At 39.5% G+C, this 14,918-nt stretch overlaps 1 protein-coding gene across 2 annotated transcripts in view; it reads left to right on the forward strand.

Moving 5' to 3' along the window:
• The first annotated feature begins 454 nt into the window (after positions 1-454).
• TAB3 (TGF-beta activated kinase 1 (MAP3K7) binding protein 3) overlaps positions 455-14,918 on the forward strand; it is a 92,990-nt gene continuing 78,526 nt past the window's right edge. For both annotated transcript variants that reach the window (XM_024742831.1, XM_024742830.1), the window contains exon 1: positions 455-706. The gene's annotated coding sequence lies outside the window, so the exon portion shown is untranslated. The remainder of the gene's footprint in view (positions 707-14,918) is intronic.

A 14,918-nucleotide genomic window follows, 5' to 3' on the forward strand; every position in this document is an offset into this window, starting at 1 on the left:
GTGTGTAAGCTGTTCGTGCTCTGGAGGGATGACCAAGCCTTAAGGGAAGTCTCTCACTTCGCCTCCGGGTCCCGCCCAATCCTTTCCCTGGTTTCGGTCCTGGTTGCTCCGCCCCCTCCTTCTCCGCCCCGCGCTTCCAGAGGAAACAGGTAAAACACGGAGAACTGGATCCTATTTCAGGGGCTGCTCTGGGCATGCGTTCTCGTCCTTCCGCGCGCAGGCGCAATAACGTTCGCCTGGTGCTGCACGTTTCCGATATGGGGTAGCGTTTGCTGTGAAGTCAGCTTAGGTTACCCTCATTGACCGCCTTTCCTGTGGGTCCCCGCCCTCCCGTGGTTGTGGGGGAAACCTCGCGAGATCGCCATCGGCAGTCCCCCGGCGGCGCCATCTTTGTGCCTGGCGAACGACGGCGCTCGATGCGAACCCTGAAGCCGGAGGTTCGCTTGCCAAGCTCTCGCCGAGACCGGATCCAGGAAACACGAGGCGGGTCTCGGTGGGAGGGACGCATTGAAGGAGGAGGGAGGAAAGGGGGCGGCGGCGGCGGCGGCGGCTGCTCCTCCTCTCACCGGACCCGGGCCCGGCGCAGCGCGCACCCAAGGCGGGGGGTCGGGCGGAGAAGCGGCGCCGGGGCCGGACCCCCGTGGGAGCTGGCGACTGGCGTGAGGGCAAGGCGGCGGCAGCGGCGGACGGGGAGCAGCGGCTGCGGGTGAGTGTCCGTGAGGAGGCCCGGCACCTGCCCGAGCCGGGACGTCGGGGGTGGCCCTGGGGTCGCCCCGGTGACCCCTCTCCCGGGCGCTGGGCGTATGCTGGTCTGCGGGTGTCCCGAGGGCTCGTCTCGGCCTGGGGCTACGGCGGACTCCGGGAAATGCGGGGTTGCCGGAGGTTTGCGCAGGGCCTGACGCGCCCGCGCCCTCCCGGGACGCCCCTGGAGGCCGAGGAGAGAGGGAGTGGCCGGGGCCCTGGGTTGGCCTTCGCCCCCCGAGCCGAGAGGGATGATGTCCTTCCTCGCCGGACCCTGGGCATTGCAAGTAGTGAACCTCTGTGGACTGGTTTCAAGCCCCAGCAAAGCGCTTGGGAATGAAGACTAGCAGCACCAAGGTTGGGGTTGTCGAGGGTGTTGAGACCTGGGAATGGTTAGTAGTGATAGTAGTAATTGTTCTGAAAGAGGTTTGCATTGATTGTTGGCAGGTGTGGAGTAAGGAGAGGATACTGCTGACGTTCATTTAAAGATCACACAAGCAGTCCTCTGAGGTCCAACAACAGATTAGAGTTATTCCCAGTTGGAATTCTATAGTTTAGTGCTGTGTGCCGGCTTATTAAGGTGCCTAAAAGCAGAATTAGGGGGGATGGGATGGGGGACAAGGTGGGTTATAAAGTAAGCTGCATATAAAGTCAGAAGTTCATACCGTTGATGCAAAGCATTTATGTCCTTACTGAAACGTAATTTATTTAAATTGCTTAAGAAAACTCGTCACCTTTGGTCCAGACGGGGCTTATCAATTCCATGTTCATCAGCAACGTTTGTCAGCCAGACAACAATTTTGGCATGTGATGTATTTAGTTCTGGTGTGTAAAAGAACAAGAATGAATGGGAAAGAAGAACAATTTGACAAACTTAGCTTCTTTTCCACACTTTAGTGAAGGTAAATATTACATATGTGATTTTTATCTTAATATTTGACCGAACGTAATAATCTGTGTTCTGTCACTCTGAATTTTCTTCCACATGTTTCTTTGACACACTGTCAACACACTGTACAGTTTGTGTTGGAGCAAAGGGAGCTAACATCGAGTATTCAGGCACTGGGCTTGGTGGGTTATGTATGTTTGCATTTAATCCTCATAGCTACCCTGTGCTAAAGATGTTATCTTTGTTGTACAGATAAACACTAACCTCCAGTATTCTTCAGTAACTTTTCTGAGTAGGTCATATAGCTGGTAAATTGTGGAGCTAGAACCCAAACTCATGTGTGTCTGATTCTAGAATATGTGATTTTTCTACTATACTCTGCATAAGTGTATGTGCTGATTAATACACATTTTATGAAAATGGAAATTTTTGTTACAAAGAAACCTTTCAATTCTGTTGGTAATCTTGAAAGCTTTCAGTGTCCTTGGCTGAAGATAATCTTATTTTTTTTCTTTGCAGATTTTTCCATTTTCTAGCCAGAGGTTAACATTTTAGCAGAAGTCTGCTGATTAGTGAGGATTCCTAGTACTCGGTAGTGGCCTATCTGAAATTCAGATGTTTTCAGTATCTTTGCCTTCAGTTTCAGCATGCCCAGGATACTTCAAAGATCAGATATCTTCTTTATTCTGGTCCTGAGTAGCTTTTCAAATTATATTACTAAAATAAAATATGAACTGTTTATAAGGATTTGAATTTGCTTTATCATAACTTGGAGGTTTACACACACATACCCACCCACCCACCTTCTCCAGCAAGTGAAGTACTTGATAGCAGATGTTTTTCTTCTCTTTAATTTAGTACAGAGGTTTTGGACCCAGTTTGTGGTTTGCAGAAAATACAGCAGCTGTTCTGGGATCCAGCATAATCTTTTATGGGGCTAGGGAGTGAAAGACCTGAGACGTTGGTGAAACAGTAGAAACATCTTCCCAGTGCATGGTCATTGGTCACTTTTGTCCCCCACTGGTCTCTGCTCTTGCATCTTTGACTTGATGCTGAACTTGCCTACCTGGCCATTATCTCTGCTCAAGAGAGAGTTCAACTGGAAGAGTAGCTGCTGAAAGCTGAAATTAAAAAAAAAAAAAAGAATGCTAAGTGCTGGCACTCATCCTCTACCAGGTCATTTGGTTAGGTTTACCTGTCGAATTAATTATCCCTGGCTGGAAGTTCTAGAAACATGGGCATAAGAGGCTGGAAGAAAAAAAAAGTCCTGTGCTCCTCAGGACGCATCTGCTTATGTTTTATGGAGTTTAGAGCTTTGCTTGAAATATAATATCTTGAAATCCTCATGGGCGATGTTTGGTAATGAAAGAGCAAGTTTTTCATAATAGTTATACTCCCAAGAAAGGGTTAAATATATTCCTTACTTGTGAAGGTAATTACCGTATTTGGGCTACTGAGGTGAAAAAGTCAACAAATGATAATGTAACTGAGTGCTCACCAAGTAAATAAAAAAGCCTTTCTGAAATGATTTATATTGCCACTATATAAAGAAAAGACACCAGGAGATTGTCTCATATGTATTTAGAAGTTTATTTTCATACCTTCCTTATAATAAGCCTCAGTTTATTACCATGACCACAAATGTTCATTTGTCTAAAAGTGAAATGGTCCTATGAAATTTCTGAAACTGTCAAAATGAATTAATCCTAAATATTTAAGAACATTTATTATAGTTTAATTTATTGGCAGTTCTATTCAGTTATTTGTCTGACCCTCTAACATCCCACTTCTCTCCTGCTTCAAATTTCTCTCCTTCCTTTGCTTCCTCTCTTTCTGGTGCTGTTCCTGCTGGTATCTGGAGCTTTCCATTAGTTCTCAATTGACACTGAAGTCTTCGGCAGAATGAATGATGACGAGGAGGGCAAGGAAACTTCTCTGAGTCCACTCCCCTTCTCCAAACCCTTGTGCTCTAGGAGGTCAAGAGGGACCCAGACAGGAGCCCTTTACCCACTCCATTCTTTCTTGCAGAGGAGAATGAGAGTAGCCAGAGAGAGGGAGGCAGTGTCAAGACCCTTGCCACGGCTTCTTTTCCTTCTCTCTCTGAAGCATTAAGGAGGAAAGTTTGTAAAAGCCCATCTGCTGCAGGAGTAGCCACTGTTCCCTCATTGTCTTCTGCAGCCCACCCCGACCCTCACACACTTTTTCCTTGTTCCTTTTAGCTGCCATCCCACCATTCATCCTTTATTCCCAAGTAGGTTGTGCCTTCCTCATCCCAGGATCTCCTTCCACTACAGCTGTGCCTTTTTGTCCTTCTAACTCTGAAGCCTGATGCACTGTCGACTGCCCTCTTTCATGCCTTTCCTCCTCCTTGGCCTTGATCATGGAAGCCTAGGCCTGTGGTCCTAGGGGAGCTGACTCCCAGTTAGAGGAGGGAAGAATTCTTTTTTACTTCCAAGGCTTATTGGGGCAGGGATATTCTTTTATTCTAAGTTGACTGTTAAATGGGTTTTCCCATAGAAACATTGCCCATGCAGGTTCGGTATTTTATTATACCTGTAACCTTATGGGCGTTTAAGCTTTAGCGGACTAGCTTGGAAATCTGGCACCTTAGATCTTTGTTTCCTGGGAAGGCAAGTTCTGAGGTTCAAGTAGGTGATTTAAAAAAACAGCTTGTGCTCCAGAAGTTGTTAGGGGTTGCATGCTTTTTGTTAATTACTCATGGGCTGGTAGGGAGCACAGGTTAAGCTATCCAAAATTATCTGTTATGTGGATCAGGTGGCTCTTCTGGGAGATAAACGGTTAGTCTTTTTAGATGGTCAGTGGAGAATTTCTGAATTTAGGCACATGTTTTGAAATACAATTGAAGTTCAGTCTATCCCAGGTTAATGTTTGTGGTGAATGTTTGTCCTTAGAGCAGATGTTACAGTGTTGTGGAAAAAACAGAATTTTTCTTTGTCATAAAAGGAATATCTTGTTCCCGCTATTTCTTGCTGCTGTTCTGAAACTTTTCAAGGGTATTGGAACTCCTACAGTTATTTTACCCAAGTTTACTTAGTGGTAAACATGGACAGTGTTTTATTTTAATCAAAAGATTTTAAAGTAAAGTTTTATTAGTTTGTTGAAGTTGCATGCTGTTACCACCGTTTGTATGGTTCAAACAATTGAGGGATTTCAAAGTGATAAAAGCAAAGCAAAATACATTTAGAATTTGTTATCCATAAACGTGTTCAGTCTTAGCTTGGTTGAAGGACATATTTCTAATAAAAGGCAAGATGGGACCATTTTTTTGGGTCTCCAAACCAATCTTGTTTAAAAATGAATTTGAGTTAAGTACTGTTTATTTTAAGAGTTTACTAGATTATTTAATTACACACAGTTTGCAGTGGTTAAAAATAAAATCTCTAGGGGTAAAATGCTCAAATGTTCAGATCTTACTTTTGACACTAACTAGCTCTGTGATCTTGGGCAAGTTGCTTAATCTCTGACCTGTTTCCTCATTTTTGAAATTGGGATAGTGTAATGTCTACCTCACAGGATTTTCATGAGGATTAAATGAGCCAGAGGATGTACAGTATTTAGAACATGCCTAGCAATGGTAAATGCTCAAAAAGAGTTAGTTCTTCTTGCTATTATTACTACTTTGTCATCATCATTATTACTGCTGCTATTACTACTTTAGCTACCTTCTGACATAACACCCCTTCTGTTCTGGGTGTGTGTGTGTGTGTTTAAGATATATTTATTTATTTGTTAATAATTTTTAAATGCAAAGCTTGGGGGGGCCAGGGAGAGCAGTATATTCATTGCTGGATACATCCAAAATTGGCCATAGTGCAGGAAATTCATAAAATATTAAACTAATTTTTTTCAGTAACACCATTCCTATTATGTTAGGTATAAGGAACTGTGCCACTTTGACGTTATGAGCAAAACTGGATTATTTTAGTAATCGCAGTCTTTATTAAAATTTGTTTAACTATAAGGCCAGAGCCTGTGTAGACAGAGCCTTAATTTCTAAATGGTTAAGACTTTCTTTTAGGAAATCAGCACCATTTTCCCACAGAAATAATGTCACATATGGCCTTTAGATTCCCAGGCCAGCCCAGCATATCTGAATTTGAAGACTGATAGTACTATAAAAACTAACTTCTATGTATAACAGTGTCTCAACAAGAATCTGCACTGAGTGCATCAGGTACTTAAAGATTATGAACACAATCTTGAAGATGGCGTGGTGGGGTCACATTCCTTCACGATTCCAGCAAGCACTCCCAAGCCTTGGGCAGAGGGCTTTCTTCTGGTGGAGGCTAAGGACAGGTTAAGTAGTGGGACCTGGTCTCTAGAAGGCAGGAGCTTTTTCCTGGCTTGGCTCCTCAAAAAGCTGTGTAGTGTAGTGGTTGCCCTCGGTCTCTGTTCCATCACTTACAGAACTTCTCATGTGTAAAATGTAGATATAAGTACTGCCTATTTTACAAGGTTCTTGGGAGGATTAAATGTGTTAATATATATAAAGCAGTTAAAATAGTAGCTGGCCCATTGGTGAGTGCATGAGAAATGTTATATATATATTATTAACCTTTACTGTTTTAGGACTGCTAGAATACCCCTCTCTACTTGGCTGTCCACTGCCCATATCTGTTGTACTTAATATTTATTTATTTATTTATTTATTTGGCTGCGCCGGGTCTTAGTTGCAGCATGTGGGACCGTTAGTTGCGGCATGTGGGATCTAGTTCCACGACCAGGGATCGAACCCGGGTCCCCTGAATTGGGAGCGCAGACTCTTAGCCACTGGACCAGTAGAGGGAAGTCCCTCTTTTTTTTTTTTTTTTTTTTTTTTATACACCAGAGAAGCCCGGAAGTCCCTTTTTTGTACTTAAATAGGATTATTCTCCTCCCTTTCCACTGAGAAATAGTTTCATACCTTTTCATTTTCATCCCTGCCTAAAGTAAGCATCTCTTTTTGTGTGTGTGGTTTTGGCTTTTCTGGGGTTTATTTTATGTAGTAATATTGGAGAAATAGGTGGCATTTAAAGAGCCCCTTCTGGGAACCTCTCCTCATCCCCTTTTTAGGCTTTGTAGGGATGTGGAGACAACATTGCTTGAAGATACTGACTGTGGACATATGATTGGGTCAGAATTGAGGTGCAAACTTTTGGTAGTTTTTGCTGAGTTATTTTTTTTAAAAATAGGCAAAAATCATACAGAATTCCATATACCTTTCATCCAGGTATACGTAGTGATGGTACGTTTGTCAAAACTAAAACACTAACATTGGTATATTATTATTAGCTAAACTGATTTTATTTGATTTCACTAGTTTTCCCACTAATGTCCTTTTCTGTTTTAGGATCCATTCGAGGGTACCATGTTGCATTTAGTTGTTAGGTCATTTTTAATCTTTAGTGAATAAGTTTCTGTGGCCATAAAACCATTTTCTGATGTAAGCTTTCTGCAGATCCTCAAAAGGCCAGGTGTTTCCCCTGGGGTTGGCAAGTTCACGGAGTCATCTTGGCACTGAACTTTATAGTTGGAAATAAGAGGAGTCCTGTGATAGAGGAAAGAATGCTATGGTGTTAGGGTGAGACTGAAGCATTTTTATAATTTAAAAATATGTTGGACTAAATGGGTTTTATGTACTGTTCACTTTTGGTGGATTTAGCTTCAGAGTGACAAGACATTCTTTTTAAAATGTTAAAGATATATAAAAAGCATACTTCATATTGGATGTAGAAGCTAACTGGAATGAATTGCAGAAAGTACTTATAATTTTGATTGAGAAATTAATATTAAGTTAGGACAATAATTTGTTACTAATTTAGCACATTTGTTTATACGTGTTGGCTTCAGTTTGTGGTCATGATTGATTTTATTTTGTCTTTTTCAGGGTACCGTATGCTAAATTGTGACATATGCCTTAAGATTGATGTCACAGTCATCACTTAGTGTAAACAGAAAGTTATCTGTTAGGTTGCACATCATGAGCTTTACTTTAGAAAGTCTTATCTTTTCTGCCCCAGAAATAGGTTTTGGCTATTAGTCATGGATGGCAAAGAAATTAATTTTGAGTTGGTAAAATTTGGATGAAAATGTTTCAATTGAATATGGTATGTGTTGAGGGACACTGTCAGTAAATAAGTACTCTTGGTGGGTGGAAATCCCCTAGTACTTAGAGAAAATTGGCAGAGGGGAGAACTTAATTAAATAGTTTCAGTTGTTTCTACTTATCAAGAGCTGCTTATGACCTTGAACAAATCACCCAACTTCAAAGGACAAGGGTTTCTTCGTTTGTATATAAAATTAGGAGATTTGACTAGATGTGTGAATCTATTCATTTCTAAGATTTGAAACCCTTTTATTTAATAAAAACCTACTGTATAGCACAGGGAACTGTATTCAATATCCTGTGATAAACCATAATGGAAAAGAATGTATAGTTGGTTTGACAGCTCTATCAATATTTTTTGGTAATTAGCATGTTGTCTAATACCTGCTTTTTTAGTTTTTGTTAAGTTATTTAATTTCTGTGCTTTGACCTGAAGTAGTGGACTTCAAACTTTTTTGCTCTCATATCCCCTAACCAATTTTGAAAAATAGGTACTCTTTCACACTTAAAAAATTATTAAAATTTAATATATTTACAGAAAGTACACATCAGTAGTGAACAGTTTACTGAATTTTCACAAACTGAGCACACCTGTGTACCAGCACCCAGATCAAGAAAGTGAACATGACCAGCCACTTTCAGAAGCCCCTTTTGTTTGCCCTTTTGGTCACTTGCTGCCCTGTCATCCCCCCACCATTTCCATGACTTTTTTTTCTTAATTTAATTGTATTTATTATTTTATTTTTGGCTGCATTGGGTCTGCGTTGCTGCACGAGGGCTTTCGCTAGTTGCGGCGAGTGGGGGCTACTCTGTTGTGGTGCACGGGCTTCTCATTGCAGTAGCTTCTCTTGTTGCAGAGCACGGGCTCTAGGCGCATGGGCTTCAGTAGTTGTGGCATGCGGGCTCTAGAGCGCAGGCTCAGTAGTTGTGGCACACGGACTTAGTTGCTCCGCGGCATGTGGGATCTTCCCGGACCAGGGATTGAACCCGTGTCCCCTGCATTGGCAGGTGGATTCTTAACCACTGCGCCACCAGGGGAGCCCTTCCCTGACTTTTAACATCAAAGATGAGGTTTGCCTACTTTTGTATTTTATATAAATGGAATCCTACTGTACTCTCTTTTGCAGCATTGTGAATGTGAGATTTATCTGTATTGTATATAGTTGTTAACTATTCCTTCTCATTACTGTATATTTCATTATGTGAATATATCATCATATATCATTCTGTTGTTGATGGGTATGTAGGTAGGTCTCAGTTTTTGGAGAATGTCTTTGTTGACCTTGGAGTGGGCAAAGATTTCTTAAACAGGACTTTTTCAATGATACATATTTGTTTTAGAGTTGTGACTAGAGAAAGAATGAGAAAACTGGCTTACTTTAATATAGGCATCTAAACAATTTTGAAAATATTAATATATAGTAAAAATCTTTTAGTCTGTAAATCTTAGGGAAAGTGTCAGATTTAAAACTAGATCTAGGTGACTGACGTTTGTGCTTTTATAACTGTTTTGGGTGGTATTCCTTCAGAAATGTGTCATGTACTCCCTTGCCTATTTTGACTTGCTGATTTGTAGAAGTTCTTTACTGTATGCTAGAAATGAGCCCTCACTCACTGCAAGGGCATGCTTTTTCATTTTTAATGTGTCTTCTGATAAACCAAAGTTTTAAATTTTAATGTAGTCTGATTTATCAGTGTTTTCTTTTATGTTTAAACTAGACATCAGGTTCGGTTTAAAATATCCTTTCCTATCCCAAGGTCTTGACGATATTCTCTGTCATCTTCCAGAAACTTTATTGTTTTAGCCTTCTTATATAGGTCTAACATCTACCTGAAAGTAATTTTTGTGCATCGTGTGAGGAAGAGGACAATATTACTTTTTTCCACATGGATAGCTAATTGGCCCAGCACACTGTCTTTTCCCTACTGTTGTCAAGAATCAGATATTCCTGTGTCTCTGGTTGTGTTACTTGGCTGTCCTGTTCCATTGGTCCTTGCACTGATACCACACTGTCTTCTTTACTGTAGCTTTGTCGTAAGTCTTGATGTTCAGTAGAACAAGCTCTTCCATCCAATTGTCCTTTGAGAGCATCTTGGCTGTTCTTGGCCCTTTGCACATTTATGTGAATTTTAGTATCATATTGGAACTTCCCACACATCACACATACACACACTGACACAACATACCGAGGGATTTTGACTGAATTTGCATGGAATCTATAGAGCAATTTAGGAAGAATTGACATCTTTATCATGTTGCGTTCTAATTCATGAACATGATATACCACTCCATTTATTTAGGTCCTCTTTAATTTTTCTCAGTAATGTTTATAATTTTCTCCAAAAGTCATTCACAACTTTTGAAAGTTTTATTCTTAGGTCTTGATACTTTTTGATATTGTAAGTTTTTATAGATTTCATTTGTTTATAAAAATACAATTGACTTTTGTATATCAAGCTTGTATCTGTCAGTTGTGCTAAACGTTTATTACTTTTAGGAATTTATCTTTTAGAATCTTGTTTTTTCCTTTCAAACTGTGACACTTTTGTTTCTTAGTGTTCTGACTAGTACTTATAACATAAACTAAGTGAATAGAAGTGGTAGTAGAGGGCAGTATTTTCTAGTTCCCTTTCTCAAAGGGAAAACTTTCAACATTTCTACTCTAAATATGATACTTGGTGTAATTTTTTCCCTGTAACTCTATTAAAGTTTCATTCTGTTTTTGGTTTGGTAAGAGCTCATATCATGAGTGTTACTCGATTTTATCAAATGCTTTTCCTATTGTTAATATATTATTTTACTTCTCGAATCAAATTATATCGATAGATTTCCTAATGCCAAATCAACTTTGCATTCCAGGAATAAACCCAATTTGGTCATTGTCACATTTTCCTCTTACTTAACATAGGAACTTTGTATCTTTGTTCTTGAGTGAGATTGGCCTCTAATTTTGTTTTATTGTCCAGTTTTGGCGGACTTGTAAAAAGAGTTAAGGAAGGTACCTGTTATTTCTTTTAAAAAATTTTGTTTTTTCTATTTAAACTAAAACAAAACAAGTTCACCCATTTCTTCCACTCCCACCTCTTGCAATCACAAATCTGTTTTCTGTATCTATGAGCTTTTTTTTCTTTTTAAGATTCTGCAAATAATAGAGACTATATGATGTTGCATATAATAGAGACCATATGATATTTTCTTCCTCTGACTTTTTTCACTTAGCATAATGCCCTTGAAGAGCCCTTGAGGTCCATCCATGTTGTCACAAATGGCAAGGTTTCATTCTTTTCTAAGGCTGAATAACACACCACAGTTTCCTTTATCCATTTATTCCTTGATGGACCCTTAGGTTGTTTCCATATTTTGGCTATTTTATAATTTATATAATGCTGCAGTGAACATGAGGGTGCATATAGCTTTCCAAATTAGTGTTCTTGTTTTCTTTAGATAAATACCCAAACATGGAATTGCTGGATTGTATGGTAGTTCTATTTTTGGTATTTTTGAGGAACCTCCATACTGTTTTCCATAGTGGCTGCACCAATTTACATTACCACCAACAGTACACAAGGGTTCCCTTTTCTCACATCCTTGCTAGCGCTTGTTATTTCTTGTCTTTTTGATAATAGTCATTCTGAGAGGTGTGAGGTGGTATCTCATTGCGGTTTTGATATGCATTTCCCTGATGATTAGTGATGTTAAGCACCTTTTCATGTACCTTTTGGCCATCTATATGTCTTCTTTGGAAAAATGTCTATTCACATCTACCCATTTTTTAATCAGATTGTTTCTTTTCCTGTGGAGTTGTGTGAGTTTTTTGTATATTTTGAATATTAGTCCGTTATCAGATGTATGATTTGAAAATATTTTCTCCCATTCTGTAGGTTGCCTTTTCATTTCTTGATGTTTCCTTCACTGTGCAGAAGTGTTTTTGGTTTGATGTAATCTCACTTGTTTAGTTTTGCTTTTGTTGCCTTGGCTTTTGGTGTCAGATCCAAACCATGATCACCAAGACCTATGTCAAGGAGCTTACTGCCTGTGTTTTCTTCTAGGAGTTTTATGGTTTTGGGTCTTACAGTCATGTCTTTATTCTATTTTGAATTAATTTTGGGGTATAGTGTAACATAGTGATCCGTTTTTTGTTTTGCATGTGGCTGTCCAGTTTTCCCAACACCATTTATTGAAGAGACTCATTTTCCCATTGTATATTCTTGGCTCCTTTGTCATAAATTAGTTGATCCTATATGTGTGGGTTTATTTCTGGAGTCTCTGTTCTGTACCATTGATCTATGTGTCTGTTTTTATGCCAATTCCATGCAGTTTTTTAAAAAAATTAAATTATGACTTTGATATTCATCCTATCCTCAACTCTGAGGTCCTTTTCAGGCGGTACCACCACTATGTATATCAGGACAGCTAAACTCAAAGCAGTCCCTGAAAAACAGCACAAAGACCCAAGTCCGAAACAGAGGTCACAGGGTGGGAGTGGAGGAGTGCCTAAGCCATTTTTCAGGACGTGTATTACTTTTTTTTTTTTTAACATCTTTATTGGAGTATAACTGTTGTACAATGGTGTGTTAGTTTCTGCTTTATAATAAAGTGAATCAACTATACATATACATATATCCCCATATCTCCTCCCTCTTGCTTCTCCCTCCCTCCCACGCTCCCTATCCCACCCCTCTAGGTGGTCACAAAGCACCGAGCTGATCTCCCTGTGCTACGTGGCTGCTTCCCACTAGCTATCCGTTTTACATTTGGTGGTATATGTAAGTCCATGCCACTCTCTCGCTTTGTGCCAGATTACCCTACCCTCTCCCCATGTCCTCAAGTCCATTCTCTCTGTCTGCATCTTTATTCCTGTCCTGCCCCTAGGTTCTTCAGAACCTTTTTTTTTTTTACCCTGGCTATCGTAAATAGAGCCGCATTGAACATTTTGGTACATGACTCTTTTTGAATTATGGTTTTCCCAAGGTATATGCCCAGTAGTGGGATTGCTGGGTCATATGGTAGTTCTATTTTTAGTTTTTTAAGGAACCTCCATACTGTTCTCCATAGTGGCTGTACCAATTTACATTCCCACCAACAGTGCAGGAGGGTTCCCTTTTCTCCACACCCTCTCCAGCATTTATTGTTTGTAGATTTTTTGATGATGGCCATTATGAATGGTGTGAGGTGACACCTCATTGTAGTTTTGACTTGCACTTCTCTAATGATTAGTGATGTTGAGCATTCTTTCATGTGTTTGTTGACAGTCTGTATATCTTCTTTGGAGAAATGTCTATTTAGTTCTTCTGCTTGTTTTTGGATTGGGTTGTTTGTTTTTCTGATATTGAGCTGCATGAGCTGTTTGTAAATTTTGGAGATTACTCCTTTGTCAGTTGCTTCATTTGCAAATATTTTCTCCCATTCTGAGGGTTGCCTTTTGGTCTTGTTTATGGTTTCCTTTGCTGTGCAAAAGCTTTGAAGTTTCATTAGGTCCCATTTGTTTATTTTTGTTTTTATTTCCATTTCTCTAGGAGGTGGGTCAAAAAGGATCTTGCTGTGATTTATGTCATAGAGTGTTTTGCCTATGTTTTCCTCTCAGAGTTTTATAGTGTCTGGCCTTGCATTTAGGTCTTTGATCCATTTTGAGTTTACTTTTGTGTATAGTGTTAGGGAGTGTTGTAACTTCATTCTTTTACATGTAGCTGTCCAGTTTTCCCAGCACCACTTAACTGAAGAGGCTGTCTTTTATCCGTTGTATATTTGTGCCTCCTTTATCAAAAATAAGGTGATCATATGTGCGTGGGTTTATCTCTGGGCTTTCTTGTCCTGTTCCATTGATCTGTATTTCTGCTTTTGTGCCAGTACCATATTGTCTTCATTACTGTAGCTTTGTAATATAGCCTGAAGTCAGGGAGCCTGATTCCTCCAGCTCCATTTTTCTTTCTGAATATTGCTTTGGCTGTTCGGGGTCTTTTGTGTTTCCATACAAATTGTGAAATTTTTTGTTTCAGTTCTGTGAAAAATGCCATTGGCAGTTTGATAGGGATTGCATTGCATCTGTAGATTGCTTTGGGTAGTACAGTCATTTTCACAGTGTTGATTCTTCCAATCCAAGAACATGGTATATCTTTCCATCTGTTTGTATCATCTTTAATTTCTTTCATCAGTTTCTTATCTTTTTCTGCCTACAGTTCTTTTGTCTCCTTAGATGGGTTTATTCCTCGGTATTTTCTTCTTTTTGTTGCAGTCGTAAATGGGAGTGTTTCCTTAATTTCTCTTTCAGATTTTTCATCAGTGTATAGGAATGCCAGAGATTTCTGTGCATTGATTTTGTATCCTGCTACTTTACCAAATTCATTGATTAGCTCTAGTAGTTTTCTGGTGGCATATTTAGGATTCTCTATGTATAGTATCATGTTATCTGCAAACAGTGACAGCTTTACTTCTTCTTTTCTGATTTGGATTCCTTTTATTACTTCTCTGATTCCTGTGGCTAAAATTTCCAAAACTATGTTGAATACTAGTGGTGAGAGTGGACAACCTTGTCTTGTTTTGATCTTAAAGGAAATGGTTTCAGTTTTTCACCATTGAAAACGAAGTTGGCTGTGGGTTTGTCATATATGGCCTTTATTATGTTGAGGAAAGTTCTCTCTATGCCTACTTTCTGCAGGGTTTTTATCATAAATGGGTGTTGAATTTTGTCAGAAGCTTTCTCTCCATCTATTGAGATGATCATATGGTTTTTAGTTTGAGAGAATTTGCCTGTGAAGCCATTGGTCCTGGTCTTTTGTTTGTTGGAAGATTTTAAAACATGGTTTCAATTTCTGTGCTTGTGATTGGTCTGGTTATATTTTTTATTTCTTCCTGGTTCAGTCTCGGAAGATTGTGCATTTCTAAGAATTTGTCCGTTTCTTCCAGCTTGTCTATTTTATTGGCATATAGTTGCCTGTAGTAATCTTTCATGATCCTTTGTATTTCTGCAATGTCAGTTGTAACTTCTTTTTCATTTCTAATTAAGGTTTTGGGTCGCCATGTTTTCATTGTCATCTGTTTTTAGGTATTTATTGATTTTTTTCTTTGATTTCTTCAGTGATCTCTTGATTATTAAGTAGTGTTTTGTTTAGCCTCCATGTGTTTGTATTTTTTACAGATTTTTTTCCTGTAATTGAAAGTTAGTTCCATAGTGTTTTGGTTGG

This window comes from Neophocaena asiaeorientalis, unplaced genomic scaffold (genome assembly GCF_003031525.2).
Source record: "Neophocaena asiaeorientalis asiaeorientalis breed wild unplaced genomic scaffold, Neophocaena_asiaeorientalis_V1.1 scaffold993, whole genome shotgun sequence".
Classification (NCBI taxonomy): domain Eukaryota; kingdom Metazoa; phylum Chordata; class Mammalia; order Artiodactyla; family Phocoenidae; genus Neophocaena; species Neophocaena asiaeorientalis.